Source organism: Heterodontus francisci, chromosome 31 (assembly GCF_036365525.1).
Source record: "Heterodontus francisci isolate sHetFra1 chromosome 31, sHetFra1.hap1, whole genome shotgun sequence".
NCBI lineage: Eukaryota > Metazoa > Chordata > Chondrichthyes > Heterodontiformes > Heterodontidae > Heterodontus > Heterodontus francisci.
The window spans coordinates 26,603,426-26,630,116 of NC_090401.1; the positions used below are offsets into that span (position 1 = coordinate 26,603,426).

At 40.8% G+C, this 26,691-nt stretch overlaps 2 long non-coding RNA genes across 2 annotated transcripts in view; both read right to left on the reverse strand.

Moving 5' to 3' along the window:
• The window catches only part of LOC137347104 (uncharacterized), a 141,724-nt gene that overhangs the window by 58,199 nt on the left and 56,834 nt on the right, over positions 1 to 26,691 (reverse strand). The gene's annotated exons all lie outside the window — the stretch shown is intronic.
• The window catches only part of LOC137347102 (uncharacterized), a 52,076-nt gene continuing 36,089 nt past the window's right edge, over positions 10,705 to 26,691 (reverse strand). The window contains exon 4 of the long non-coding RNA XR_010968866.1: positions 10,705 to 12,787. This is a non-coding gene — a long non-coding RNA (uncharacterized lncRNA). The remainder of the gene's footprint in view (positions 12,788 to 26,691) is intronic.

Sequence of the window (26,691 nt, forward strand, 5' to 3'; positions counted from 1 at the left end):
CCACAGTATGCTGGTGGTGGAAGGAGTGAATGTTTAAAGTAGCGGACAGGGTGCCAATCAAGCAAGTGGCTTTGTCCTGGATGGTGTCAAGCTTCTTGAATGTTAGAGCTGCACTCATCTCAGCAATAGAGAGTATTACATCACATTCCTGACTTGTGTCTTACAGATGGTGGACAGACTTTGGGGAGTCAGTCGGTGAGTTATTCACCACAGAATTTAGAGTAATGAGAGGTGATCTCATTGAAGCGTATAACATTCTGAGAGGGCTTGACAAGGTAAATGCTGAGCATTGCATACACTGGCTGGATAGTGTAGAACTGGGAGCATAGTCTCAAGCTGAGGGGTGGGACTATTTAGGACTGAGATGCAGAGAAGTTTGTTCAATTAGAGTTCTGTGAGTCTTTGGAATTCTCTATCCAAGAAGGTTGTGAATGCTCAGTCGTTGAGTACATTCAAGACTAAGATTGATAGATTTTTGGTCACTAGGGGTATTGAAGGATAGAACGGCAAAGTCGAGTTGATGTAGAAATCTAGTCATGGTTGATGGGCTGTGTGGCCTACTCCTCCTATTTTTATATTCTTTTGTTCAACTCATTTGTAATTACAATCAATATATTGCAAAAATCCATCTTCTAAACCAGCAGTATTGAAAGTTTTTTAATTAGTATTGTTGAACAGATAACCCTGTTACATTTGTTGTTCTTGAATTGCAACCTTTGCTGGACAAGCTTTTGATGTCTTATCTTTTACAATCTCTATGGTAAAAGGAACCTAGTCCCCTATTCGTACTGCAGTAATTTCTTTTTCCACTGCCCCCGCTGTGATAAAAGGTTAAAAAGCACACAGGCTCAACAACATTTTTAGCTCCATATTGTATCAAAATGCCAACTAGCTTATTTATTTAACAATCTCTATATGTACCTATTCTTACTGTACAATTTTATAGGCCCTGAAATTCATATAGGATTTCACAGGTTATATGACACAGAAACAGGCCATTCGGCCCAATCAGTCCATGCTGGCATTTATGCTCCACTCGAGCCTCCACTCATCTTTCCTCATCTAAATCTATCATCGTAACCCTCTATTCCCTTCTCCATCATATGCTTGTCTAGATTCACCTTAAATGCATCTCTGCTATTCGCTTCAACCACTCCCTGTGTTAGCAGGTTCCACATTCTCACCACTCTTTAAGTACAGAAGTTTCTTCTGAATTCCTTATTGGATTTCATGACGATTGTCTTATATTGATGGCCTCTAGTTATGCTTTTCCCAAAGTGGAAACATTCTTTATCTATCAAAACCTTTCATAATTTTTAAGACCTCAGCCTTCCTTTTTTGAGTGAAAAGAGGCCCAGCCTGTTCATCCTTTCCTGAGATGTATACCCATGCATTTCTGGTATTATTCTTGTAAATCTTCTCTGCACCCTCTCCAGTGCCTCTATATCCTTTTTATAATATGGTGACCAGAGCTGCACTCTTAAGCGTGGCCTGACCAAGGTTCAATACAAGTTTAGCATAACTTTCCTACTTTCGATTCTAGACCTCTAGAAATAAATCCTGGTACTTGGTTTGCTTTTCTTTAATGGCCTTGCTAACCTGTGGTGCAACTTTTAGTGATTTGTGTTTTTGTACTCCAAGATCTCTTTGTTCCTCTACCTCACCTAGACTCGCACTTTCCAAGTAATAAGTGACCTCCCTTTCTTCCTACCAAAATGAATTACCTCACATTTATTTGTCTTGAACTTCATTTGCCAATTAGTTTCCCATTCAGCAAGTTTATTGATGTCCTCCTGTAATTTGTTGCAGTCCCCCTCAGTGTTGACTATACCCCACAAACCACCCCCCCCCACCCCATATGGTGTCATTCGCAAGTTTAGAAATTGTGTTTTTGATTCCAAAGTCCAAATTGTTAATGTAAATTGTATACAGCAGTGGTCCCAGTATTGATCCTTATGGAACACCACTTCCCACCTTGTTACTCTGCAGAACTATCATGCTCTGCTTTCTGTCTTGAAGCCAGCTAGCGATCCATTCTGCCACTTGTCCCCTTACTCTGCCTTCTCTGATTTTATTCATGAGTCTCTTATGGGGCAACTTATCGAAGGCTTTTTGGAAATTCAGATAAATTACATTTACTGCATTACCATTGTCTGCTCTCTCATTATCTCCTCAAAAAGTTCAATGTTCTGTTCCCCCTCTTAAATATAGGAAAAACATTAGTTATCCACCAGTCTCCTGGCACTAAACCTTTTTCTAATGTATTAAACAATGTAGTAATGCCTCTGCTATTTCATCCCTAGATTCTTTTAAATGTGTGGATGCAATTCATATGGAACACGGACTTTATCCTCTTTGTGTTTGATTAGTTTATTCAATACATCCTTTTTTAAAATATTAAATGCACTTATTTCATCACTCATCTTATCATTCAATGTCGTGTCAACCTATTCTGTCTTCCAAGTAAATACTGAAGCAAAATATTTATTTAATATTTCTGCCATTTCTCTATCGCTACCTGTGGTATTATCCTGTCTATCCCTTAATGGTCCACTTCCCATCACAGTCTTACATTTCTTATTGATGTAGCTGGAAAATATTTTACTATTTTGTTTAATGCTCCTTGTTCCTGTTTGCCTTCCAAATTGTTTTCTAACTTCTCTCCTAACCTCTCCATATACTCTCATCACACACTCCTCTGCTGTCTGTGTCCTTAATGTAAGCCTCTTTCCTAACCCTCAATTGTTCCCTTATGTCTTTATTCATCCATAGAGTCTCACAAGTGTTTAGTCTGTTCTTTCCTTTCAGTGGAATATATTTTTCCTGCACTCTGTTGAAGACAGTTTTAAACATTTCCCATTGTTGTTCTACATCGTTGTTCTACATCATTTCCCAAGTTCTATTCTCAGCCCCTCAAAATCAGCATTTCTCCAATCTTTTAACCTACTTTTTGCCATACATATGTCCTTCTCTATTATTATCTTAAAACCTTGTATATTATAATTACTATTGCCTAGACTTTCCCCTAGTTTTACATCTCTTAATGCTCTGGTTCATTTCCCATTACTAGATCCAATAGCAAATCTTCCTTTGTTGGGCTTTTTACATATTGGGTTCGATGGAGTTCTGTACACATTGTAGGAACTCCATTCCTTTATCACCTTTACCTGCCTCTTCTGTCCAATTAATATCAGGGTGGTTGAAACCCCCATGATGATTATTCTGTTTTTTACTCAATTCCCTAACTTGTCTGCATATTTCTTCCTCCACCTCCCTTCCACTATTAGGTGATTTGTAGAACTCACATCTGGATTCTGTTTTTGTCTTGCTGATAGCAGTGTCCCTTTTTTCTACTGCCATTATGTTATCCCTCATAAGTACAGCTAGTCCACCTCCCCTTTCTTCCTCTCTATCTTCTCTAAATATGTTATATCCTGCAGTGTTTAATTCCCAGTCCTGATTTTTCTGTAGCCATGTCTCAGTAATCCCTACGATGTTTGGTTCCTCTCAATACATGTTTCATTACAGACACTGCATGCTTTGCTGTACAGATATGTTAACTAATTTTTCATAGGATTTCCTCTCACTTTATGTTGAATCATCTTTTTAGATTCCTGTTCTCTCATTGTATTTCCTTGCCATTAATGTCCTCCTTTACTTACTCTTTCCTATCTTATGCCAATGTGCTTTGTTGAAAGACAATTTTCTTTCATCCACTGATCGGAGATCTGAATTTATATTTTTTTTAAAAGACATTTTTGAAAGACAAACTGCCAGCAAAGTCAGCCTTTCAGCTTAAGATGATCACTTAGTTTTTAACACGGTATCCTACAGTGAAAGGACTGTGAGGAGAGAGATGAAATGTCTGCTCAGTCCCCGGCAAGAACCAAGACCCAGGAAGTTTAAAGGAACTACCTGTTCTCTCAGCAAGCAGAGAAATACTGCTAACTGCTGTATTTGAACGACTGAGTGAATGTCATGTGGCAAGCCCCTCCAAATTTGTGGTTTTAAGCTGGTGTTTTCTCTGCAGCAGAGGAGAAGCAACTGACTCTGACATGAGCAGACCCTAAGTGTGTGACTCTCTCTCTCTCTCTCTCTCTCTCTCTCCATTCCTGCTTGAAAGCTTTCAAATCCTGCTGGTTGACTGACCACCCTTTCATACTCCAGCTACAATCAGAAACCCTGTTGGAGGAAATCATCTGCATTGCTATCTCCAAGAGATTAACCGAACCAGTCATCTACCTCTTCAAACTAAAAGTCTCAGGATTACTGAATTTAGCTGGAAGCCAGCCAAATCACCAAACTCCACAGATTGTATACCTTTTTATGGACTCTAACTCAGCCAATCTACCTTTCCCCACTCTGTAACCTATTTTTTGTGTGTGTAAACCTCTAGTATTTCTGTGAGAGTGAAAGTTGGCATGTTGTTTATTATTTTATTAGTTCGCTTTAGGTACAATGAAGTTAACCTCTTTCTTTGCTAACTCAAGAAAACCTATCCGATTGGTTCTTGTTATGATCATAGCAAGTAAATAATCAAACACCTAATGAATTGGCCAGTACATCCACCTCAAGAAAGAATTAAATCTTTTGTGGTCAAAGAAGGAAAGGGACAAATGGGAAGCCCTTCAACCTCTCCTCACTTGACCGTAACACTTATACTATCCTTCCCTGTTTTGTTTCCATTTAGGCTTTTTAAGTTTCGTGTAGATCCTTCCCCCCATCTTACTATTTTAAAGCCTTTGTTACTTCCCTATTTACCCTTTCTACTAGGACATGGATCTCATCCCTGTTCAGGTGGAGCCCATCCTTCTTGTACAGCTCCTACTTGTCACAGAACTCCATGAAAAGGAACCCCTCTTTCCCACACCAGCCCTTTAGCCACATGTTAATTCTTCTGATTTGTCTGCTCCGATGCCAGTTTTTACACGGCTCAGGCAATAATCCACAGATTATCACCCTTGGAGCTCAGCTTTTTAATTTAGAGCCTAACTTCTGATGCTCTTTCAGCAGGAGCTACAGTCTGTTCCTACCTATGTCATTTGTTCAAACATGGACCGCAACAATTGAATGTTCCCCCTCTCTTTGCAAATTCCTCTCCAGCTGCTGTGACATATCCCATGCCCTGGCACAGGATGGGCAACTCGCCCTATGGGATTCTCATTCTTGGCTGCAGAGAATGCTATCTATTCCATTAATTAGAATCCCCTAATCTGCTCTATCCCCCACCTTGGACAGCTTTCTGAGCCACGGTGCTTTGGTCTGCATCTGTCTGTCCTCCCTCCAGTCGTCATGTCTTCACAGGTAGCAAGCACATCGTACCTGTTGAACAGGACCATTGCCTGGGAATTTTCTTCTCAATGTTTCCTAAATCCCCACTGCCTGGCTTCTTAAAGTCACACCCTCCCTTTCCTGAACTTGTGTTTTCCTCTGGGGTGTGACTGTATTCTGGATAAAACTGTCCAGAAGTTCCTCCTCCTCCTCCCTTATGTGTTATAGTCTCTCCGACTAACACTCCAGCTCAATGACTCTGAGCCAGATCGATTTGAGGTGGAGACATCTCCTGCAGACATGTTTGCTTGGGACAGTCTCGCCTTCCACAAACTCCCACAAATTCTGCAGTCCAGTGACTCAACCTGCTCTGCCATATCTTAGATTAGCCTTACTTTATTTATTTAATTAGTTAATGTTTTTATTCAATAATTATTTGCAGTTATATTAAGTAACTTTAACTAGTTAAGCTATAAATTTAAAACGGTACTTATATTTTCCCAGTGCTAGTTTAAACTACATCTTCTCTAATGCTATTAATGTCATTGAGTGGGAAAACACACAGTTTCTGCTTACATTAGCTGTTCTGTCTTTGTTCTGCATTAGAATAATGTAAATCATAACTGTATTCTTACAGCATTCCAAAGTCTGTTCTAACTGGAAGTATCTGGTTTGCTAAGAGTGCCATTAGACTATATTGGGCGGCACAATGGTTCGCACCACAGCCTCACAGCTCCAGGGGCCCGGGTTTGATTCTGGGTACTGCCTGTGTGGAGTTTGCAAGTTCTCCCTGTGACTGCGTGGGTTTTCGCTGGGTGCTCCGGTTTCCTCCCACAGTCAAAGACTTGCAGGTTGATAGGTAAATTGGCCATTGTAAATTCCCCCTAGTGTAGGTAGGTGGTAGGGAATATGGGATTACTGCAGGGTTAGAATAAATGGGTGGTTGTTGGTCGGCACAGACTCGGTGGGCCGAAGGGCCTGTTTCAGTGCTGTATCTCTTAAAAAATAAAAATAAATAAAATACAGTTTGTTAGAGTATAGTTGCTTAAATGCATATAATGTTAATGGCATTTTTAAAAATCATTTCTCCAACTATGACTCAATCATAAATTTCCTCATATAGAAAGTTGTGGAAAGGCTGGCTACTGTAATAGATTGTGTACTAAATATTAAGCATACAACAGATGAAGTCTTGAAGAAAGAGCTATATGATAGCTGATAGACCATATTGAATGCAGAAAGGACGCTGAAGCATTCAGGGCTTCACCGTCTTCCCCAACTCATCATTCATATTGGTTCATCAGTTGATGAAGGCGCACGAAGAAGGCAAATTAAAATGTAAATCCTACTGCAGTACATACTTTGTAAAGCTCGAAAAAATGCTCATAGCTTTGAGTGATACTTGTGTCACACTTCTATTACTTCTAATGCAATTGCTTTGGACATATAGGATTTGTTAAATTATTTGTGTAAACTTCATATGTTGCAAGTGAAAATATATTACTTTGTTCATAATTTATGATAGATTGGGCCATTCCAAATCTTTCTCTTTTTCTCTCTACAAATTCTCAATATTTTCCTCCAAACGTAGTAGTTTCTCTCCTCACCGCCACAGCCGCCTTTCCCCCCTTTGGTCAGGTCAGTAAGACAGTCCAACTCAAAAATTCATCTCCTCAGATCGATGAAAATTTGTGCTTTTGGATGGTCTGGGAAGCATTACCAACGCCTAACTCAATTTCGCTAATGCTCATCGATGTCATTCATTCTGGACATTTGTCGGGATTGGGATTATGACCTCAGCCTTGCAAATCAGCAGCTGGTATAAGTGCTGAACCTTTTCTTGCTCCGAACCTATTGTACCTCCTATGCTTCACTGCGAAAACATAAACTTGAATTTTCTAACATAGAGACAGGTCCTCGTATACATAATTTTATTGAGAACCTTTTATCCACTTCAATTCCCAGGAACACCACTTTAAATACCATTCTGTATCATTATCCATGTCACTTTGTTGGAATTCAGGCAAAAATAGAACATGTCAAATCTGAGGCATTTTGCAATGCATTGAGTTAGGACTGCTCTGGGACTGCATCCTCTGGGTGATGCAACTTCTGAGCATTCTTGAAAATAGAATGATGATCCCTGGTTAGCTGTACTCTGAGGAGTGAAAGATAAAAAGGCCACTCTTTTTTCCATATTTAATGTTATAAAAATCACTGAAGTCAAACTCTGTGCAGTTAGTGATAAAAACACATTTCACACAAGAACGTGACTTATTTTCTAAACCCCCTCCCCCACAAAAGTAAGTTCCTCTTATTAGAACTCTTAGGATGTGATTTTCACTCATTTATATTGAATGTCAAAATCGATCCCTTAACATTTTTTAAAGATCTTGTTTACACCAGTTTTATCAACTTAACAACCTACTTGCTCATTTTTAGTGTAAATACAGCTTTTGATATATCTTACAACATGAAGCTCTGAGTCAACGCTTTAAATAAAAAATGAAGTGGGAAGACTACATTATATAGAAAGCATTTATGTATGAGTTTTATCGTGTCCTTGGGAGTCCTAAAGTGCTTCACAATCAACAATTTACTTTTTAAGTGCAGTCACTGTTGTATAGGCAGTTGTGGCAGAGCAAGGTCCCACAAATAACCAGTAATATAAATCGAGATTTAAACTGTCTTTTGGTGGTATTGATTAGTACCCTGGGAAAATTCCCTGCTCTTCTTGGAAAATTTCCATAGGATCTATTGTGTCCACCAGAAAGATATAACAACAGTTTAATATCTAACAGTGCAACATTCCCCCAGTTCTGCACTGAATTATCAGCCTAGATAATCTGCTTCGAACCTGGAGTGGGGCTGGAAACCACAACGCTCTCGCTCAAAGGTGCAGGGAGCAAGTGATCCCACAACTAACAGATCAGATTAAAACTCTGCAGTCCTGCGGCAACAAGTCATGAATAGTAGTGGATAATTTTAAAAAAACTAATGGGAGGAAGAGGAGTCATGATGATCCTCATCCTCAAGGATGGGAAGCTCAGCATGGTGTGTGCAAAAGAGAAGGCTGAAGCATTCAGAATCATCTTCAGCCAGACATGCAGAGTGAAAATCCAACTTGACCTCCTCCTGAGATCCTTACCTTCACAGATGCCGGTCTTTAGCCAATTTGATTTATTCCATGTGATATCAAGAAAAGGATGAGCACACTTGATGGAACCAAGGCTACAAACCCTGTTATATATTTGGTTCTTTATACTGCCACTGTATAGAGTCTAGCCAGGGAGGTTTTTAGATTGTAGTGTTTAAACATTAATCTTTATTGTGTAGTAACTGTATACGCTCCACACTAACCTGTGTGTTTCCAGCAAAAGACGCGCTGTAACTGTTCTCGAGTCCCTCCCACATGATCTCTTATATCATCTTGGTGGGCTGTAATCTTTACATTGTCTCAAGATTAACCCTTTGATACACTTATACTACGTCTTCCCGTAAGTCTTTCTCCAAATATATATTTACATACATTCACTTTTTTATTTACATGCTACCCCAAGTCTCTGACTTCATAGATTCAACCTATTAGGAGGCTTCTCAACTCTCTCTGATCTTCTTTTCATCAGATGTGGAAGATTGATAGTCTTTCTCTGATCCTTTTTTCTTGACTTGGACAGCCTTCAATAAGGTTTGTAGTATTCTGTGCTTTTTAAATTTTTGGTTCATCACATGAGTCTGTCTAAATGTATGACTGATTGATTTCTTTGATGTAAAGGAATAAGATTCCTTCTATTTCTCCGTATAGAACCTTTCTTGATAAGGTTCGTAATAGATAACATTGCTGTTGATTCTCGTCTTTCTAGAGAATTACCCTTTTCTCTGTTTGGTCTCTTACCCATACCTTTTGCCCTTCTTGTCCGGTATCTTCTGTTATAATTATGGGTCTGTTTGTTTTGATACGACTTTTCTTTGTCTTGTACTTACTGATAATCCTTGCTTTGCAATCCTGGAAGTAATTTCTTGGGTAGAATTGGAAGTTGTGTTTGACGTTTTCTTCCCATTAAGAGTTATGATGGTGCTAATCCGCACAATAATGGGGTAGTTCTGTATGTCAGTAGTGCAAATTGTAAATCTTGATTTTTCGTCAACATAGTTTTAATGGTTCTGACTGCTTACTCAGCTTCTTCATTTGATTGTGGATACTTAAGGAGAGCTTGTTAGGTGAATAAATCCACATTCTTCAACAAAGTGCATGAAATAACCGTTTGCAAATTGTGGTCCATTATCAGATGCTATCTGATCAGGTATATCATGTGTTGCGAAAACTTCTTGTAAAAATCTGATGACTAACTTTGATCCATCTTGAGAAGTAATCAGCTATAATTAGATAGGATCCTCCCTCAAAGAAGAATAAATCCATTGTCAACCATTCCCACGGTCTAGTTGGGAATTGGATTGAAAGTAATGGGTTTCTTTGATCTTGTTTGTGTATTTGACAAATTTGTTGGACTTGCTTCTTTCCAAGTTCTCTGTCCATGTAGCACTCCTGTAGGAACTTGCTGCATTTCTCTTTCTTGCTCTTGTAGTCTTTGAGTGGCATGGCAGGCTGTGCTGTGTTGTGTGGGTTCTCTCCGTATTGTGCGGGCTCTCGGGTGGAATCCGGACTCACTGCAGTGTTCAGGTCAGGTTAGGGTGCTCTCCCTCTGTCTTAGCTCCTGGATTCTCTTGTTTATCTTCTTCAAATTTCTTTATAAGATGACAATACAAGCTCTTCTACTTCAGAGTGAGAACTCCTGATTGCTTAGGACATACAGTGTTTCTCACATCTGCTTTCCCTCATATTGAAGCATTGCTTCTAACTTCCCTTTTATTTCAAGTACAACATCTCCTGGGCCATGTAACTAAGTTTCTGTCCAGTTTGAAATTAGTGATATGTCCGTTGGCATATACGTCAGCTAACCAAAATGCTTGATTCGGATCATTGATCTTGCCCAGAAAATATTTTGATTGGTTTGCTGCAGGAGGTTGCTTAACGTCATTTACTTCTCTATTCAGAACTATTCTGCCAATAGTGCAGAATGCTTTTATTGCAGAAAAATAGGGCTCTAAGATGTGCCAAAATAAAATCTTGATTACCTCAACCTCTAAAGGAAAAGTAGTTCTGAATAGAGAAGTAAATGACGTTAAGCAACCTCCTGCAGCAAACCAATCAAAATATTTTCTGGGCAAGATCAATGATCTGAATCAAGCATTTTGGTCAGCTGACGTATATGCCAACGGACATATCACTAATTTCAAACTGGACATTCTGCACTATTGGCGGGACAGTGTTAATGCCTGTGGGATGTTTTTGCACCACAGTGCTGGCAGGGTTTAAAGGCGTCTTTCGCTCTCCACCCCTCACCCACTTCCCCCTGCCGCCACCCCCCCCGGTGTACCTTTTTTCCTGGTGCCTCTCATTCAGCCCTCTGGTGAAGGAACTGAAGGTCTCCTGTACCAAGATCTTTTCTCATCTCGCAAGATTGGTCTGTTATTACTGCGCAAATTAAAATAGGAATTACAAGTTTTTAAGACTTCATCGGATTTGACTTCTGCTTCATCAATACGTTGTCTTGCTATTATATCATCAGCTACAGCACCAATTAAGTGTAATGATCTATTCGCTTGCACTGTTTCAGACTTGCTGTCCAATTTCGATGCAGTTCTGTATCTGAGGAACCTTTTTCCTCCATAATACCCAGTTTTGAGTCTGATTGCCTCCCTCGTAACTTTTGAAACTCCCTGTCCCAAATTTTGATCCATTTTTAAAAGTTTTTATAGGCTTTTTAGAGTGTTCCCCTTTAATAAACTTTTTTTTTCAGGCTAGCTTGCTTTGGTGGAGTCTAGCATGTGCTTGAAAGTGTTCCTTTTTTTTTATAGGTTCTCTAGGGGTTTTCCCTTTGCTTAAGCAGTTCACTGAAATGTCTACACAGCTGCCTATTGGAATTTAACTGCCGATCGATAGACGGTTCACAAGTTTTCCCCTTTGCTTTTTGAGAGCAAGAGGTTATTTATTTACCTTCAAGATTGACTGCTTTAAAGATTTTTTTTCAGCTTAGCTGCATTAATGGAGACTCTGCTGTGTTCGGGGGTTTCTCGCACTTTTTTTCTTCACTATCGGACTTGTATTTCAGCTTGAGCACTTGTCAGGGTTTTCCCACTCCTCGCCCTCATGTTCAGCCTGAGTGAGGGATTGGGCTTTACCCTTTTTGTTCTCTCTTGCTCACACGGAACCTTTAGAAAATTAATTTTTTAAGCTCTGCAAAAGGCTTTTTTTAAACAGGGATTTCTTGATTTTCGGTACAATGACTCACTTGATCGCTTGCTTTTCAGTCACACTTCCATTCTATATAGCTTCTCTCAGCCTTCTCAGGTCTGTAGTCTTTCTCTTTTCGGCTAGTTGGTTTAAAGTTTCTTCTCTTCTGGCTGAAGGATGATAGACGCTTCAAATTTTCTCTTCTGGGTATAGGACTTCGATCCCAGTGCTGTTCACCATATTATATATTTGGTTCTTTATGCTGCCACTGTATAGAGTCTAGCCAGAGAGGTTTGTTGACTGTACTGTTTAAACATTAATCTTTATTGTATAGTAACTATATACACTCCACACTCGCCTGTGTGTCTCCTTCAAAAGCCATGCTGTAACTGTTCTCGAGTCTCTCCCATATGATCTCTTACATCATCATGGTGGGCGGTAATCTTTACATCCTCTCAAGATTAATCCTTGATACCCTTATTATACAAGTCCCAACAACAATCTGCTGTAATGCTGCAAAACTGTGCTCCTGAATTAGTGCACCTCCAGCCAAGTTGTTCCAGTACTACCACAACACTGGCATCTATGCAACAATTGTATGTTCCATCCACAAAAGGCAAAACAATTCCAATCTGGACAAATGCTGCCCTGTCAGCCTGCTCTTAATCATCAGCAAAGTGAATGAAGGTGTTGTCAATATACAATCGAGCAACACTTATTCACCAATGTTCAGTTCAGGTTCAGCAAGAACCACTTTGCTCTCAACCTCATTTTAGCCTTGGTCCTAACAAGGACAAAAAGAGCTGAATTCTGGAGGTAAGATGAAATTAATTGCTCTAGGCATCGAGGCAACAGTTGACTGAGTATGGTACTAAGGAGCCTTAGTAATATTGAAGTCAATGGGAATCAAGGGAAAAGATCTCCACTGGTTGCTGTCATACCAAAGGAAGATAGTTGTGGTTGTTGGAGGACAATGATCTGGCCCCATGACATCACTGCAGGAGTTCCTCAGGGTGGTGTCATAGGCCTAACCATCTTCAGCTGCTTCATCGATGATCATCTTCCCCATATCAATAAGGTCAGAAGTGGGGATATTCACTTACGATTGCACAGTGTTCAGTTGCATTGCAATTCCTCAGATAATGAAACTATCAGTGCTGGATGCAACAAGAAATAAAAGCAGAAAGTGCTGAAGTGCTGAAAAAGCAGGTCTGGCAGCATCTGTGGAGACAGAAACAGAGTTAATGTTTCAGATCTCAGAAGTGGCAAAGGTTGGAAATGTGATAGGCTTAGAGCAAGTGAAAGAGGGGAGGGGGGGAAGAACAAAAGGGAAGGTCTGAGATAGGGCAGAGGGCAGGAGAGATTAAATGATCAAGAGGTCATGAAACAAAAGGCAATGGGAGTAGTAATAGCAATAGTTTAGTTTAGAGATACAGCACTGAAACAGGCCCTTCAGCCCACCGAGTCTGTGCCGACCATCAACCACCCATTTATACTAATCCTACACTAATTCCATATTCCTACCACATCCCCACCTGTCCCTATATTTCCCTACCACCTATCTATACTAGGGGCAATTGCTAATGGCCAATTTACCTATCAACCTGCAAGTCTTTGGCATGTGGGAGGAAACCGGAGCACCCGGAGGAAACCCACGCAGACACAGGGAGAACTTGCAAACTCCACACAGGCAGTACCCAGAATTGAACCTGGGTCGCTGGAGCTGTGAGGCTGCGGTGCTAACCACTGTGCCACTGTGCCGTCCATAAAATAGTAAAAGACAAAACATTTGTCCAGAGAGAGTGTTAATGGCAGAATAATGAACATCTCTGTCTAAAAGCAAAAACATGAAAACAAGTTTGATTGGCAAATGGTCAAAAACAATCAAAATGGCAGTCATGGTCTGAAGTTGTTGAATTCAATGTTGAGTCCAGAGGGCTGTAGAGTGCCTAATTGGAAGAAGAGGTGCTGTTCTTCAAGCTTGTGTGAGCTTAACTGGAACACTGCAGCAGGCCGAGAACAGTAATGTGAGCATGAGAGCAGGGTGGTGACCCAGGAAGCTCGGAGTCATGCTTTTTGGACTGAGCGGAGGTGTTGCGCAAAGCGATCACCCAATCTGTATTTGGTCTCCCCAGTGTAGAGGAGACTGCATTGTGAGCAGTGAATATAGCATGCTAAATTGAAAGAAGTGCAAATAAATCGCTGCTTCACCTGGAAGGAGTGTTTGGGGCCTTGGATGGTGAGCAGAGAGGAGGTAAAAGGGCAGGCGATACACCGACTGTGATTACATGCGCAGGTGCCTAGGGAAGGGGACGAGGTGTCGGGGGTGATGGAGGAGTGGATCAGGGTGTCGTGGAGGGAATGGTCCTTTCAAAATGCTGCCAGGAAGGGAGGGGAAGATCTGTTTGGCGGTTGCATCACGCTGGAGGTGCTGGAAATGGTAGAGGATAGTCCTTCGAATGTGAAGGCTGATGGGGTGGGAAGTGAGGACAAGGAGAACTCTGTTGCCATTCTGGGAGGGAGGGGAAGAGTTGAGGAGTGCAGGAAATGGTTTGGACACAGTCAAAGGCTCAGTGCTGTAAGGAAGGCATTTTCAGGATTTTGACTTCTTATTGCTTAACTAACCGAAAGGCGGAATGCTTTTTTTGTGAGGTGAGAATTTTCTATCCGTTTTTGTTTATTCCCCTAAGATGAAGCATTCATTCACTAGAAGTCTATTTTATATGGTAATTAAACTGAGAACCATGGCAACTCATCCCTGGAGTATTTTTTTTAAGATTGAATGCTTATCCAATGGCTCGAACACTTTAAACTATTCCAGGAATGTCTTTTCTTTAACTAACTCAGTGTGACTTACCAATTTTCTTATTTGAATATAAAAGAGACTGAGATTAGTTTTGTAGTCCAGTGTTCCTCAGTTTCCAATTTGCTTTACATTGCTTTACAATCTCTTTGAATCTAAGTTGCAAATAACATTCAATTTTCTGCTCTCTGGTCATTTGCATAATTGTTTATAATTCCAGGTGCAAAATTCAGTGGTCAAGGGAAATTCCAGTATTCCACTATTCTAATCAAATTGAAAGGAATAAGAATCATTAATAGAAGGGACTAAAAATTCAGAATATTTTGGAGAACATGAAAAGGCATCTTGATCTCTCAGCAGCCTTTTTCAAGGCTAAAAGTTTAGGAGATGAGAACTTGGAAGGGAAAGGGACTCTAAGCACAGGTCTAAGTGTGGACAGAGGACTGAGCAGCCCAGGACCTGTTTTCCTGTTTGACTGCCTCAGTTGAAATGACACAGCACAAGATGATTGCCAGGAGGAAAGAGGCTGTAAATTCAAAACAGCTCTGCAAAAGCCTGGGGTGAATTTTAACCAAAACAAAATGTGTGTTTGGGTCGGGTGAGGGGTTAAAGTATTAAAAATCAGAAGCCTGACCCAAATACACCTCCAACTTGCCCACTTCTGTCTTTAACTGAGGTGGGCAGGTGACCAACCTGCTCCAAGGAGGCAGGTGGTCACCTTAAATATGATAATGCTGCAAGACTCATTGTTGTTCCATTATTCAACTTTAACCATGGATGGCTGGGCTTCCTAAGCTTCGGGAAAACTGGCAGCCACAACCAGGCGAGGGCTGGTGGATCCAGGGGGTGGGTGCCTTTACACCGACTTGCTGGATCCAACGTGCCTAACTGGGCAACCCCCATGATCAGGCATTCTCTTCCCCCACGCCAGGCATGAGCCTATCTTTTTCTTACGCTCCTCACCGACCTGTTCCCCATCCGACTGGAAGCCAAGCCTGTCAATCAGGCTGGCTTTTGGGTGGGGAAACCAATTAGTGAAGTCATGCACATGGTGTGGGGGACTCCTGACTTCTGTGTCCCCACAGCCTTTGGACCCCCATCATGCTCCCCCCATGACACTCTTGGTGGGTCAGGTAAGTTAAAATCGAGGCCATTATTTCAGTGTATGAGTGGTAAACCATAAAGATAAGGCTGAAGCATTTGCAACTACCTTCAGCCAGAAGTGCGAGTGGCTGATCCATCTCAGCCTCCTCCTGCAGTCCCCAGCATCACAGATGCCAGTATTCAGCCAATTTGATTCAATCCACATGATATCAAAAAGCGACGGACGGCACTAGATACTGCAAAGGCTATGGGCCCTGACAACGTTTCAGCAATAGTACTGAAGACTTGTGCTCCAGAACTTGCTGCACCCCTAGCCAAGCTGTTCCAGTACAGCTACAACACTGGCATCTACCCAGCAATGTGGAAAATTGCCCAGGTATGTCCTGTACACAAAAAGCAGGACAAATTACCACCCGATCAGTCAACTTTCCATCATGAGTAAAGTAATGGAAGTTGTCGTCAACAGTGCTATCAAGCAGCACTTGCTTAGCAATTACCTGCTCACTGATGCTCAATTTGGGTTCCACCAGGGCCACTCAGCTCCTGACCTCATTACAGCCTTGGTTCAAACATGGACAAAAGAGCTGAACTCAAGCAGTGAGGTGAGAGTGACTGCTCTTGACATCAAGGCATCATTTGACCGAGTATGGCATCAAGAAGCCCTAGTAAAACTGAAGTCAATGGGAATCGAGGCAAAACTCTCTGCTGGTTGGACTCATACCTAGCGTAAAGCAAGATAGTTGTGGTTGTTGGAGGTCAATCATCTCAGCTTCAGGACAACACTGCAGGAGTTCCTCAGGGTAGTGTCCTAGGCCTAGCCATCTTCAGCTGCTTCATCAATGACCTTCCTTCAATCATAAGGTCAGAAGTGAGGATGTTCGCTGATGATTGCACAATGTTCAGCACCATTTGCCACACCTCAGATCCTGAAGCAGTCTGTGTAGAAATGCAGCATGACCTGGACAATATCCAGACTTGGGTTGATAAGTGGCAAGTAGAATTCGCGCCACACAAGTACCAAGCAATGACTATCTCAAACAAGAGAGAATCTAACCATCTCCCCTTGACATTCAATGGCATTACCATCGCTGCGGATTACCATTGACCAGAAACTGAAGTAGCTATATAAACACCATTGCTACAAGAGCTGGTCAGAGGCTATGAATCTTACAATGAATAACTCACCTCCTGATTCCCTAAAGCCTGTCCACCATCTGCAAGACACAAGTCAGCAGTGTGATGGAATACCCTCCCCTTGCCTGGATGGGTGCAGCTCCAACAACACTCAACAAGCTTGACACCATCTGCCAGGACAAAGCTGCCCACTTGATTGGCACACCATCCACGAACATTCACTCCCTCCATCACTAACACACTGCGGCAGTGTGTACCATCTATAAGATGCACTGCAGCAATACACCAAGGCTCCTTAGACAGCACCTTCCAAACCCGTGACTTCTACCACCTAGAAAGACAAGGGCAGCAAATGCATAGAAACACTGCCACCTGCAAGTTCCCCTCCAAGCCACACACCATCCTCACTTGGAACCATATCGCCATTCCTTCACTGTCACTGGGTCAAAATCCTGGAATTCCTTTCCTAAAAGCACTGTTGGTGTACCTACCCCACATGGACTGCAGCGGTTCAAGAAGGCGGCTCACCACCACCTCCTCAAGGGCAATTAGGGATGGGCAATAAATGCTGGCCGAGCCAGTGACACCCACATCCAATGAACGAATAAAAATAAAAACCTCTGGAAAAGGCCCTCGGAGGAATCAGTGGAACCAGGTAATGTTGCTTCATTCAAAGGCAAGTTTGATTGCTTTCAGAAAAAAACTTGGAATATAGCATATGTGTAATTTGCAAAATGACATATGGTAGTTGTAGCATGTTATGGAGGAACAGGTGACTTTGGACCCATGGTTCCTAAAGCTTTCCACTAGGAGTTTTCCTGCCTTGTAAGTGGGTCTATTGTATTATAAATGATAGAGATTGATTGCCATGATTGTCAACAACTCAACTTTTGTTGTATCAAACGACTAATAGGATGGTAGGAAGGAATATAGAAACAGGAGTATATGATTCAGCCTCTTGAGTTCTGCCATTCAATTAACTGGTTTCTAACTCAACTGCATTTACCTGCCTAGGTTCTATATCGCTTAATACCCTTGCCTAACAAAAATCTATCAATTTCAGTTTTAAATTTTCATTTGATCTAGCCCCAATGGTTTTTTTTGGGAGGGAAGCGGGGAAAGAGTTCTAGTTTTCCACTACCCTTTGTGTGCTTCCTGAAATCATCCATGAAAGGCTTAGTCCTAATTTTAAGGTCAAGCCCTCTTGCTCTGGACTCCTTCACCAGAGGAAATCGTTTCTTCTCCATCAATTCCTTTAAGTATTTTAAACACCTCAATTAGATCACTCTTGGTCTTCTCTACTTCAGGGAACACAAGTGTGGTTCATGTACCCTGCCCTCATAATGTACCCTTTTAGCCCTGTATCATTATGGTGAATCAGTGCTATACCCACTACAAGGCTAATATTTCTTTCCTGAGATTCAGTGCCCAGACGAAATTCAATACCCCAGAAGCAGTCTAACCAGAGCTTTATACAACTGTAGTATAACTATAACTCCTTTGCATTCCAGTCCCCTTGAGATAAAGGCTAATGTGCCATTAGTCTTTCAAATTACTTTTTCTACCTGTCTGCTAGCTTTTCGTGATTCTGTACATGGACTCCTAAATCTTTCTGCTCTTCCGCAGTTCCAGGCTATTTAGAAAATACTCTGATCTATCTTTCTTGGGTCCAAAGCAGATGACCTTGCACTTCCTCACATTGAGCTCCACTTGCCGCAGTTTTTTTCCACTCACCTTAATCAAGTGAGTTATAGATGAACTAGATGGGCCCTGGCCTTTTTTTTTTGTCTAGTATTTCCTATGTTGTCCTTTATGCCACTCCATAATACCCAATCCTATAGATAAGCACTGTTGCAGGTAGGTTTTAAGCCACAGCTGGCCATTACTGTCTCCATGAATGTGCAACCACTATGCTAAATGATCAACACACTTGCTTTCACAGCAAATGGCACATGTTTCCATGTTTGTTCTTGGGTAGGTTTTCCAGAGCCTGCATAAATGTTTAGCATCTTGGCAGGTATGGCTTAACAGGAAACACTGACGTACTTTCCTTAATGTTGTAACATATATGACATGCGATGATTGGGGTGCTTCTGAAGAACCTTCCAGCATAACAGTTCATCGAGCATTCAAATCTCCATGCTGCCACCAGGGGTCTGTTGAAGTTAAAGAAACACTGAGCAGCACAGTTGCTGAAGTGAGGTATGTTGCTGCTCTCTGCAAATATGGAAGTGTGATTGCTGGTGGGAGAGTACAGAGCACCTCTTTGACAGCCTGACATGCTTGACACTCCCTGCTAGTCTCACTGTTTCTCTAGTGGCCTCAACTGAGGGAAACTCTGTTGGCAAAGGTTAGCTTATTCCATTTTGGTGATTCTTCTAGAACAGGGGAAACAAATGAAAGATCTCCACAGTTGAATCAAATTATTTAAATTGCAGTGAAATTTGATTCTATGCAGACTGCCAACAGGCAAGATAAGCTGAAAAAGTACTCCCATGAGGAATTATGATGTATATGAAAGTGACATTTTACAAATGAATGAAGCTATTTTAAAAGGTTACAAAATGTTTCATAATCTTCCCTTCTTGTAGTGATCATTGTTGTCAGAATTTATATATCTTGATTATCAAGACTGTTCTAATCATATACCCCGGAGAAAATTCCAGTACAATTTCAGTTGGAGTTTGATAACTACTTGCTTTGTGTGTGGTATTATCCCTTGGGTCTAAAGCAGTGCACATAACTGATTCCTGGTGTCTATCATTTGGAAATGTAAAATACCAAGGTTAGCCGACAACAGTGTTTCAAAACCTCAGAGATATTTGAGTGCTTTCACAGCTTCATTACTTCTTCTATCTTTCAGTAGCAATTTGTTATATCTTAAAATAGGTTAGCTAGCAATTTCTAGCAACAAATATTAAATTAGCAACAGCATTTCTCATAACTTGAGGGGAAGGTTTTTTCTTTGGGTCCACTCAAGGGAGAGGGCAGCACCTAGGCTTGGGGCTGGTTTGAAGTTTGGGATATGCAGTTAATAAAGCTAACTGTTGAGGAAGTGGGTGAATTTGTCAAATGGAAAAATTGAAAGAAGAGAAAGTTAAGAAAAATCAGGCCTAGGTGACTCTGTGATGCATTCCCCATGAGATTTGAGCTCAGAGTATGGCCATGAATACTGTTACAGTCAAGTGAGGAAGGGCTTCTCTCTTTTTCCTCTCCTTGTTTGCCCACAACAGGTTTAATTCTTAAAGTGGATGTACCGGGCAATTCAGTAGGTGTTTGATTACTTACTTGCTATGATCGTAACAAGAACCAATAGGACAGGTTTTCTTGAGGTTAAAGAAAGAGGTTAACTTTATTGTACCTAAACAAAACTAACGAAAACTATAAACTATTTGCCAACTTTCACTCATACACACACACTGGAGGTTTATACACACACAAATAGTTTACAGAGTAGGGAAAGGTAGACTGGTTGACACAGACAAAAAAGGAGTATATACTTTGTGGTGTTTGGTGATTCGGCTTGCTTCTAGCTGAATTCAGTGGTCCTGAGGTTTTTACTTTGAAGAGGTAGATGACTGTTTCAGTGGTTCTCTTGGAGACAGTGATGTGGACTATTTCCTCCAACGGGGTTTCTGATTGGAGCTGGACTATACAAAAGTGGTCATTCAACAGGCAGAATTCAAGCTTGTAAGTTGAAATGGAGAGACAGGGGGTGAGGGGAGGGGGGACCTGCTCACTTGGGTCTGCACATATCTGAGTCCAGAAGATTCTCCTCTGCTGTAGAGAAACATAAGCTTAAAACCAAGATGAGGAGGGCTTGCCACATGACAATCACTCAGTCATTCAAACTTAGTAGTTCTCGGTATTTCTTCTTGCTAAAAGAAAAAGAACAAACCATTCCCTTTAACTTCCTGGGTCTTCGTTCTTTCTGGGGAATGAGCAAACATTTCATCTCCCTCCTCACAGGCCTTGCAATGTCGGATGCAGTGTTGCAAATTAGGTGGTCATTCTAAGCTGCCAGAAAAGTCGTCATTTTTATCTGTTCCTTCTTTTAAATTTCTTCATAAATATAAATTCAGATCTCCAGTCAATAGATTAAAGAAGATTATCATTCAACAAAGCTAGTTGGCGTGACAATACAAATTCCAATGCTCCATGATGCAGTTCATTGTGTGTCAGCTCTGACAATTGTGTTGTATTACTAGCCAGTTCCTCCTATATTCTACAAATGTTTAACATTTATTTTTTGGAAAGGGGTGGGTTCTTGTGGTCTCCATTGAGAGAATAAAGATAATGCTTTGCATCAACGTTTTCTGGTTGCATCTAGAAATGGTTCTGATCAAGAATGAAGTCTTGTTTAGAATTTGAGTGTGGCGTGGACATAATTTCGGTATGAAACTGCCTCAGTTATCGAACTGCAGTATGCTGACAACACTTGCGTATGCACACGCTCCGAGGCCGAGCTTCAAACCCTCGTCGATGCATTCACGGAAGCATATGAAAGAATGGACCTTAAGCTGAACATCCGGAAGACAAATGTCCTCTACCAGCCTGTTCCCGCAGCGCAACACTGCCCCCCAACTATCTAGGTCCACGACGAACCACTGGACAATGTGGATCACTTCTCATACCTTGGGAGCCTCCTGTCAGCAAGGGCAGGCACCGAGGACGAACCACAGCATTGCCTCCGGTGTGCCAGTGCAGCCTTTAGTTGTCTGAGGAAAAGAGTGTTTGACGACAAAGACCTCAAACCTGGCATCAAGCTCGTGGTCTACAGGGCCGCAGTGTTACCTTCCCTCCTATTTGCATCAGAAACATGGACACTGTACTGCAGATATCTCAAAGGCCTGGAGAGATATCATCAGTGGTGCCTCCACAAGATCCTGAAAATTCAGTGGCAGGACAGGCGCTCTAATATCAGTGTCCTCTCTCAGGCCAACGTCCCCAGTATCGAGACACTGGTCATGGCTAGTCAGTTCTGTTGGGTAAGCCACATTGTCGTATGCCTGACACAAGACTCACAAAACAAGCTTTCTACTCCGAGCTTCATCACAGTAAGCGGCTACCAGGGGGGCAGAGGAAACACGACAAGGTTGTTCTTAAAGTCTCCTGAAAAAATGTGACATCTCCATTGATTCGTAGGAATCTCTTGCCCGAAACAGCCCAAAATGGAGAAGAAGCATCAGCGAAGGTGCCAGCCAGTTCAAACAACATTGCATGCCCAGGCAGTGACCAAGTGCAAACGGCAAAAGGAACTTTCAGAAATTCAAACATCCCATTCACTCGCCTCACCAAACACCACCTGTGGCAGCGTGTGCAGGTCCAGAATTGGATCCCACAACCCTGGTGTGGAAGAAAGTCATCCTCGTTCCTGAGGGACTGCCGAAGAGGAAGGTTACAAGACAGCCCAAGTTGTATGTGACGTAGAAATTTTATTTATAATATATATTTATATATAATTCAAATGGAGGGACAGCAGGGTGGAGGGTAGCTTTATTAAGTACTAGCTCTCAATCTAATAAACAGCATTTGAAAAAGCAATGTTGGTGAGCACTGCAGTGTGAAATGAGTGTAATAAGTTTTATAATTCCCCTTCTTTTCCCTCTCTCTGTCTACAACTTTAGAAAAGCTCCAATTCACTCCACAAAATTAGTTAGAAACCTTTCAAAAAAAAACCTCTCTCACTTCAACATTGAGCAAACCACTGACTACAATAAAACCTTGCTCCTAGTTATTGTATCAATGCCCATCAAGGAAGTAATTTCCACTGTGAATGGGTTATTACTTCAAACATCAGTGTGAAAAAAATAGCATTATAGAAATCTGAACTTTCTGGCTTTGGAAAAATGGAATATGCTGAAAGCCCTGTGAGCCCTGCTCACATTACAACAATGTTATCCTGGTGAAAATTTAGGATAATGGATATCATTAAAACTTCAGTTATTTTGCTCCATTAACAGAAAGGCACAGACCTTAGATTGGGAGTGCTTCTGCTTTGTCCAATGTGTGTTTGTTTGTGTTAATTGAATACTGTTACATTGTCCAGTGCAATGACTCAATTATGTTAATTCCCCTTGTAACATTATCAACACTAACGTTAAACAAAGACACACAAATGAATCAAAAAAAATCAAAATAGATAAAAAGACATTCAAGTTCATCATAATTCTTTGCAGTTGCTTGAGGCATGTTTAGATATCCCTTCATGGTAAACTAGCCGGTGAGGTTACAGGCACAGCTCTATCAGCAATGGCTGCCCTCATGAAATTATGTTTTTTCTCTGCCTCAGTAGCTCTGTAGCATTCCCACACTGAATGTATTAAAACAGGGAAATGGGAATTAGTCAGAAAACTGGCAACCCATGCGTGAACTTAGTTTTCTTTAAGAAAAACTAAGAGGCTGACTTCATTTGTATCATCATAATCCACGGGCTGTAAAGTATTTTTGGGACATCAAGAGATTGTGAAAGGTGCTTTGTAAATGGAAGTTCTTAATTATCTTTCCATTCATCACTGAATGCTGCCTCATGGTGTCTCAGTGATCCAACAGTGTGTTATAAGCAGCATTCTCGAGGCCCACAAGAAGAATATTTTGCTCTTTGTATCTTTTCCCAACTAATATTCACAGCACTTTCCACCATCTTCCGACCACATGCAGTGGATATTTAACATGGTCATGGTAGAGGTAACATTTTAAATATTCATTTTGTTTCTCAATGTTAAAAGATGTATGGGGCCAAAGTGGGTTCACTGATTGGGATACTACCCATCCAGCACACAATTTAAGACCAATGATGATTTCCTGGTGCATGCAGAAACCATTTACAAATAGAATCTTCTAAATAATCTCAAAATTCATCAACACGTGAAGCTAATTATTTTAAGACACCAGAGTACAATAATCCCCCCATGATGGATAAATATTTACTCTAATTGATGTGGAAAATTGAGTAATATCAAACTAAGGAAGATCTTTAATTAATTTTAGATGCCTTTCATCTCTTTGTAAGAAATTGTGAAGTGAGCCGGACTTACTTCCATTGGCCCTTCTGATAATTATGTGCTAAAGGGGATAAAAGGTGTGACTAGCTTGCCTGACTACAGAATTTCCAGACCAACCTCCAGCTCAGTTGGAAGTGTCAACTCCTATTGAAATGAATTGAGCTCCCCCAGGATTTACATTGGCCACCTTACAACCTATGTGGTTCAGGGTGCAAGTAGAAGCCTGAACTTGCAGAAAAAAGTAATGCATTAAAACTAAAATATCTCCTAATAACCTGAATAGGTATACTTTTCAAACAACAGTTGTAGGAATATATTTACAGACAGTAATCTTGTTCATCTTTTTCTTCTCCATGTTATGATTGAAATGAATTTTACACTTTTGCATTGTATTTATGTATGCAGCAAAATATATTTGCATTTGTTTTCTTGATTTTTTTAAACCTGAATTTGATATTGTTCTACTGATCGTTAACAGTCACATGGATATTTTCAAACTCTGTTATCACACCCGTGATACTGATGAAGTAAACTGTAAAGTAAGCATTAAACTTAACCTTAAGCTCTGATTATACACTCATACCCCTAAAGATTGTTTGACTCCAATCAAGCTGAATGCAGTTTCTCCCAGGCAATTGCAATGTCCATATTCTGCAGTCAGTTAATGCAGCAAAGTATTAAGGGCTAAACTTCCTGTTGGATGTTATGAATAATGGAAAGCTTTGAGTAAACAGCTCAGAAAAATGCAAATATAAAGTGGTAATAAACTTCTCATTTGTTATTGCGACTCCAAGTCTTCATAAAATAGTGTGAGAAAATTGGTTTGTTTGGAACTAGTAAGACAGTTGTTGAAGGTTGTCCTGAGAAAACCATGCAGTGTTGTATGGGGAGAAGGAGAAATGAAAATGAGCCCTGAACTTGGATTCAGTATGCTTATGTGGTAGAAATTCTTACGGGGCCATATGAATATTTTTCTACGATGCAAATAAAATATAGTGAGCTCTCGCGCCTTTTCAGCTCCTACAGAATGTTGCTGAACAGGAGTCCGAAACTGTGGGGCATATTTTAAGTCCCAAAAATGGGTGGGATGTAAAAATGGCACAATATAAATGCAAGTTGTTGTTGAAGTCCTCTGTTTAACATATTTACCTTTATGAGCACTCCCATAACTCCTTCTCTCCCACTTTCAAATAAAAGACTAATCCTTTCATCCAGTACCCATCACAGAACATTAACATATCAATTGCCTTCGCCTCGACGGGAATACTGCAAATCTCAATCAGTGGTACCAGCCAAAATGTTAAGCCGTTGTGTTTTGTTCTAGTTTTCAGATGCTGATTTAGCTGCAGTTTTCTTTTTCATTTCTCTACCATCTATTCTGAGTCAGTTGCTGCATTTTTACAACAGAATCTCAAAAAGCATTTTTCCGACAATCTTGTGTCACAACAATGGCCGTGTTAGAAGCAAGACCATTTTGAACATTTCCTTAGCTCTTCATACGCTTCAGGTCGCATAAAAAAGTATCACCCTTTTAAACCCTCTCATGTGTTTGTATTATGGCAGCAAGTGCATTGGAGTTTTCAATGATACTTCAGGGCACATCAGGGATAACTCTAATCATTCAGACAGTTTTCAGAAAGATCATGTTCTATGTGCACTGATAACATGTAATCTGTTGGATAGCATTATGCAACAAAAGAAATGTGCATTTATTGCGTCATTTTTCTCTTTTTTTGTTCTCTTTTAGTTACATGCTGTGCTGTCATTCTGCCACTTTCTATTGGAAGAATTCAAAACAGCATATACATGCCTTTTGGTAGCTTGTACTAAATTCAGTTTAAAACGAGGGAGTTGGATGCAGAGATTCAATTTACAATGAGGACATAAAGAAATGATTCCTCTTTCTTAAAATGAATTTTTATTTACAATCATACATACGAACATACGAATCAGGAGCAGGAGTAGGCCACTCGGCCCCCTCGAGCCTTCTCCGCCATTCAACAAGAACATGGCTGATTTGATTGTAACCTCAACTCCACATTCCCGCCTACCCCAATGACCTTTCACCCCCTTGCTTATCAAGAATATCTATCTTCCTCTGCCTTAAAAATATTCAAATACTCTATTTCCACCACCTTTTGAGGAAGAGTTACAAAGACACTCAGCCCTCTGAGAGAAAAAATTTCTCCTCATCTTTGTCTTAAATGGGCGACCCCTTATTTTTAAACAGCGGCCCCTAGTTCTAGTTACCCCCACAAGATGAAACATCCTTTCCACATCCACCCTGTCAAGACCCACCAGGATCTTATATGTTTCAATCAAGTCACCTCTTACTCTTCAAAACTCCAGCAGATACAAGCCTAGCCTGAGCAACCTTTCCTTATAAGACAACCCACCCATTCCAGGTATTAGTGTAGTAAACCTTCTCTGAACTGTTTCCAATGCCTTTACATCCTTCCTTAAATAAGGAGATCAATTCTGTACATAATACTCCAGATGTGGTCTCACCAATGCCCTGTATAACTGAAGCATAACCTCCCTCCTTTTATATTCAATTCCCCTTGCAATAAACCATAACATTTTTTTGGCTTTCTAATTACTTGCTGTACCTGCAGACGAACCTTAAGCGATTCATGCACTAGGGCACCCAGATCCCTCTGCATCTCAGAGCTCTGCACTCTCTCACCATTTGGATAATATGTTTCCTTTTTTATTCTTCCTGCCAAAATGAACAATTTAACATTTTCCCACAATATATTCCATTTGCCAGACCTTTGCCCACTCACTTAACCTATCTATATCCCTTTGTAGCCTCCTTATGTCCTCTTCACATCTTACTTTCCGACCTATCTGTGTGTCATCAGCAAATTTAGCAACCATACCTGCGGTCCCTTCCAAGTCATTTATATAAATTGTAAAAAGTTGAGGCCCCAGCACTGATCCCTGTGGCACACCCCTCGTTACAGCTTGCCAACCGGAAAATGACCCATTTATGTCTACTCTCTGTTTTCTGTCAGCTAGCCAATCTTCTATCCATGCTGATATGTTACACCATGAGCTTTTATTTTTCAAAATAACCT